Raw genomic sequence first — 5,953 nt, 5'->3', positions numbered from 1 at the left:
TCCCTGAGCTTCGTTTTCAATTCTGACAGCTGGAACTAGAAGGAGCTGTGGAATTGTCAGATGATTGCCTCGCAGCAGGCCGGGTCTGTGACTCACAAAAAGCTCCCCAGAAAGCACAGAAGAGAGGAGATAACTTTGATGCTGCAGTCAAACCAGCAGATCTAATCCAATTAAAGAGAGGATTCAGGAATGCGGGATACACCCCTGGCCCATCAGGGCTAATACCTCGTGTCTCACAGAGCTCAGGCCTTAAAACTTCAGCAAAAAATAAATATGAGGCACCAAATCTCTTGCTCATAGTGCTGTGCTCTCTGTGATAGAGGGAATAGCTTTGCTGGGCCCTGCAGGGAGCACAGAGTGTCCTGAGGAACAAAAAGCTGCTCACCCTTTTCTTCATTTTCACAGCAGTTATCACACAGGGAATAAGCAAACCCTTTATTTAAAAAAAGCCATCCTTTGAATTACAGCAATTCTTGTTGCTTGTCTGGGGGAATTCTGAGAGCTCACCTCACTGTGGGTGCTCAGCAGAGTTTGTAAAAGGCTTCTGACCCAAGAGGTTTTTGTTTTAGGGACTTGTAGATTTTTACTGGAGAATCTCTACAACAAATCTTGAACATCGGGTAGAACGCTTGACCTTAATGTTCCATGGGAAAACAGCCCTCTGTTCTTGGGCAAAAATTTTTGCAGCAATATTTCACAAAATAAGTGTTTGTGTGAAGAGATGGGGAAAAGGGGAAAACAAAGCTCTGAGCACCCACCTTGGAGGTTTCCTGGGTGGTTTTCATCCACCTGCAAGGATTTATCTGTAAAAGAACATTTCACTCTGAGGATTGTTGGCAGGATTGGCACCAGTGCAGAAGATGAGCTAAACGTGGAAATGATCCCAAAACAGAAGGAGAAGCAGAGGGGTCACTGCAAACACACAGTGCCAGTTTAAACTTCTCCTGGATCTGGTCTGGAAGATCTGCAAGGATTATTTTCCCCATTTATTCTTCCCCTCCGTGAGAGTCACCGACAAGGAAATGGAGACATTAAACACTAGAGGGAAGCAAAGACTTTGCAGTAATCTCTGCAAAGCTCCCCGGGGCTGCCCCTGGACCTAAACACAAAAAAAATCTGAGGAAAATGAGAAACAACAGGAGGTGTTTGCATTCTCCAAACCCCTCTTAATTTAGAAATATGTGTTAAGGAGAGACACTACCCCCACAGGGAGGGGAAAAGAGGGTAAGAGGACAACACTGCTGTGGGTTTTCAAACACTTCTGTGGGATGCAGACCCTACAAATGATAAATTCTTTGGATTGATCCCAGCTCCTCCTCATCATGACTCCATCTCTTTTCTTTCCTCTGCTTTTCCTACCTCTCCTTAGCAGCTGCAGCCCTTTCTTTTTTTTTTTTTTTTTTTTTAAAACTAGGGAGAGTCACACTTGAAAAAATTCCCTTCAAGAATTGCCTGCAGAGCAGCTGATCTGCTGAAGACCTCTAGGAAATTAGAGTTTTTCTGCTTAGAAATGTTTATTTGGGTTTTTATCCTCCTTCTCTCTCACTGTTTCTTCTTCCCCTCAGAAATTTGTTCTGTTGATGACTTACAAGTCCCTCCCCCGTGGTAAAACTCTCCCCAGTCTGGGAGGCAGGAAGGAAACTGGGACAAACTGGACTTCAGGCAAGTGGAAGACAATAAAAATATTTCATTTCAGTGGTCTGCTGGTGTTCTAAAGGAGTTTTTCCTTGGTTCCCAGCTGTTCTCCTGGAAAATCAGGTCCATTAACAGAGAAAAGTAAAGACATCTCAGAAATAAAAACCCAACAAGGCCTGGACTGGAGTCTGCCAGCAGAGACCAGTAAAGCCCCACAGCAGCTCCAGCAAGGAATTTTTGGGGTGCTGATTCACCCCAGAGAAGGGAATGGCAGTGGGATTTCCACCAGGGAAAAGGGAAGATGACACTTGCACCAGAGCTGGACGATCTGGTCAATAATCCCAGTTTGCTAAATCCACTTTTTTTTTCTTTTTTCTTTTTTTTTTTTTTTTGCCACTTTTTAGTTTCATATCCTGCCTTGATCCTTCAAATCCTGCAGCGTGCAGCCAGGAGCTGTTTCCATCATGTCCCTGGGAGAACTCTGCTGCCCCAGCTGGGGAAGTGTTCAGGGGCTGGAAGGCCTCCAGGAGCTGAATGTGCAGCAGGAACTTTGCAAGGTGTCAGTCCTGCGAGGAAAAGAGGAATTTGGGCTGGCAGGGAGATTTAGATTCCAGCAGGAAATGTTATCTTCCCTTCTGGACCTGCAAATGGAGATGCTCTGGAAGGGCTGCCAGCCTTCCTCTCTGCTGGATGGTTTGAGCTCCATCTCCAGCTGCTGATTTGTTCCTTAGACTGCATTTCTGGAGAGCTGGAATTCCTCATGACCCTGTCAAATAATGACGTCCCATGTGGAAATCTTAATGGAACCACTGGAATGATTTACTGGATCCAGTTTGCACTTTGGGATGCTCTGAGATGAAACACCCTGAGATGAAACACAGTTATTGGGAAGAATTAGCTAATGCTGGCTGAGAGAACACCTCCAAAAGGGCAAGAAAAGAAAAATCAACATGAGCTGGAAAGTCCATTTTATTCTCTTTTATTTCTTAAGTGTTTGAAGAGTTAACAAGACGAATGGTAAAAACAAGCAACGATAATAATGAGAATTGGTTCTGTTACAACAAAGAGCAAAACAAGATTTCTGGGGGAAGTTCTTAGTCTGGAGAGTGAGCACACAGCTGAAAAGAAGGGGTTCTAGTCCTAGTTCTAGTCTCAGTTTTAACCCCTTTAAGGTCACTGCCAAACTCCCTTTTCTTGTCCCACATCAAGAACTCACAGTCCATTTATTACCCTGAAATTCTTTGATTTCTCTGCCCTCATCGAGGTAGAGTTCTCACTGAGGGACAACTGCTGTAGAAATACTGGGGATCATTATTATTTTAACTAATTGAATATAAAATGTATGTCTCAGGAAACCAGGGAGACTGGGATGGGGCAAAGCCTGCAAAAGAAGGTACAAAAGTTTATCAAAGTGCAGCAATTCACAGAGAGAAAATTACTTTGAGTAACTCAGGCTAAGTGCTACACACATGAAAAAAGTGTTTCCCCACAAGAGGCAAGTCCCAGATTAGGGAGACAAAGGCTGAGATGAGAAAAGGACTGAGAAAACCAAATTGTCTGGGAAGAGGGAGCAGTGCTCCTGCCCCAGCCCAGGGGGGAATTCCATGTGGAACCCTCACATTTCCACGGATTTCCCAGCAGTGCCACAGACTGAGAGTGCAAAATGCAATGGGAAGGGCCTCAGGGACTTCTCACCAGGATTTTAGGGAAAACAGCCTTCCGTAATTCCTCTGCATTAAGAAGTAACAAAAAGAAAGAGTTGTTTTTTCTCTTGGTTACCCAGCTCTTACCTGGCTCTCTCTCGCTCTCAGGCAGTTTTAATTTGCTAAATGACAGAGTGGCTGCTGGTGAAAGCCACGGTGGTGATCTCCAGACCAAGCACACAACATTCCTCTCCTGAAGGAAAGAGGGACAGAATTCCATCCCATGGATCCCATCCCATGGATCCCAACCCATCCCATCAATCCCATCCCATGGATCCCATCCCATCCCATCCCATCAATCCCATCCCATGGATCCCATCCCATCCCATCCCAACCCATCCCATCAATCCCATCCCATGGATCCCAACCCATCCCATCCCATCAATCCCATCCCATGGATCCCATCCCATCCCATCCCATCCCCACCAGGGAGGTTCACCTGCCGTGTCTGACCATTACCCAAATCCCAACAAGTGATCAAAGCAAGGATAAAGAACTCACAGAGCCCTTCCCAGCCCTTTTTCAGGGAATATATTATTTTTTTTCCCCCTTAAGCTATTCTGCAGCCCAGGAGTCAGATAAAATATTGAAATACCTCTGGAGTTGATGAGTAACCCCACTCTGAGCTGGTGTGTGCGTGAGCTGTGCTGAGGAACTGGGGCTGGCAAGGAAAAATCCCCAACCTTTGACTCACAGACATGAAAGGGAGGGAGGGAGACGTTAATGACAAATTATTTGAGACTGTGCCACCCTGATGGAATAACCAGCACAGCCTCCTGCACCTGCAGGAATGCAGCCCCGGGTTTCAGGGCAGGGTTAAAAAAAAAAAAAAAACAATCCCTCTCTCCTTCGGGGAAGGGCAAAAAGGGGCTTGGGATCAACCCCAGACCTTCCTCTGTGCTAATCCTGGGTGGTTTTTGGGGTGGATCTCCAGTGGGGATAAAGGTAATGAATTACAAATCACAGAAGAACCTGTGGAGAGCAGTGGGCAGGCTAAGAAATTCAAAGATGAGGATCTGCTCAGCTGCAGCTTAGGAAGGGTCACCTCCACCTCTAGTTCTGTTCTGTTGTTAATATTTTTACTGCTTGAAGGCATTGAAATTAATACCCCCCCCCCAATACAATTATTCATTAAAGCAGCCCCCGGTTTCAGAAATATTAATATCTGTAAAAATGGTCTGTTTGTCATTAAAAGTTCATTGTTGTGACATCCCACCTCATGAAGAGCCAGCACAGCCCCTCTGGAAGCTTCACCCACCACGATCTTGGCAGAGCTGAGCTCAGCTTCTGAGGAACCATCCCACCCTCTGAGCCCTGTCCCAGCAGCAGAGATCCCTGCGAGGAGGGACAGGGTCAGAAATGGGATTTGGATGCCTGAGAACGTTGGATTCAGTCAGACAAGAGCACCCAAACTGGCAGGAAAAGATCAGGGCTGGCTCCTGGGGATGCTGCCCCAGCTCCATACGCACAAATCCCCCTCTCTGCCACCCACTCCAGGCCACCAAACAGAGGGGTGGCAATCCCTGGCCACCCTCACAACAGCAGGAAACACTTTTTCCTTCCTTGACCCAAGAACTGAGGATATTCTCCGGCTTTCCTGGCGTTTTGACTTGTTGGATGACAACGCTGAATCGCTTCCAATTTTCTGGCACTGTCCATAGGTGGAACCCCCTCCTCAGTGAGGCCACAGCCTCAGGAATCCGCTCCAAATCCATGGGAATGGACTCATCCCCCTCCTGGACTCCCTTTCGGAGCCCCTGGTCCATGAAAATTCCTGCTGTTAGTCCTGTTCCTCGTGGAACTTCTCCCTTTCACCATCTCCCTGTGCCGGGTCCTACCTTTGGTTTGATGTGTCCTGGATCCACCCCAGGGCTGCAGAAAAATCCCATCCCATGTCCCCCACAGGAGCTCAGCCCTCTCCACAGCACTCCTGGTTCTGATCTAACTGAGACTGGCATTTACAGCACTGCCACTGCATCCAGCCTGCTCCTGCCAAACCTGACCTGGGTCTGTGCTGAAACACAAACAAATCAACAAATACAGGGCGAGAAATGCAGAGTTCAGCTCTGTGCTGAGCCCTCAGCCATTGCTGCGCTTCCCTTTCCCTGCAGAATGAGGATAATGACATTTTCCCAAATAAAATGAGGTTTTGCACTGCCACTTGGGAGGGCTGTGCTCTTGGTGCTTCACCTGGGACGTGCAAAGATCTGTGTGAAATGATTTATGCCAGCCTAGGACAGGGATCAGCCTTTGCCATGGTTATCCTGATGGATTCACCACATGGAAAAACTCCTGGTGTAATGATGGCTCAGTATTAGTGATGCAGGTGGTTTTATTTAAAGCAATAACATCAAAGCAAAACCTCTGCTGATTCAGCTCATAAAAATCATTGATGCATAAAATCCAACAATAATTGTCAAGAAAGAAAAGGGGAAGGGAGGGTTGGGAGAACAGAGGAAGAAAAGGCAACCCAACCCCATAAATGCACACAAGACAGTTTAACTCTTTCATGAAGCATTTGCCACCCTTGTTGGGGGGGGGAAAAAGTGGATGTGGAAAAAATTCTATGGGGACTGGAGGGAGATGGAATTAAGAAAAGGCATCTCTCTTCCACA

This window comes from Cinclus cinclus, chromosome 23 (genome assembly GCF_963662255.1).
Source record: "Cinclus cinclus chromosome 23, bCinCin1.1, whole genome shotgun sequence".
NCBI classification, from domain to species: Eukaryota; Metazoa; Chordata; class Aves; order Passeriformes; family Cinclidae; genus Cinclus; species Cinclus cinclus.
This window is presented reverse-complemented; position numbering follows the sequence as displayed.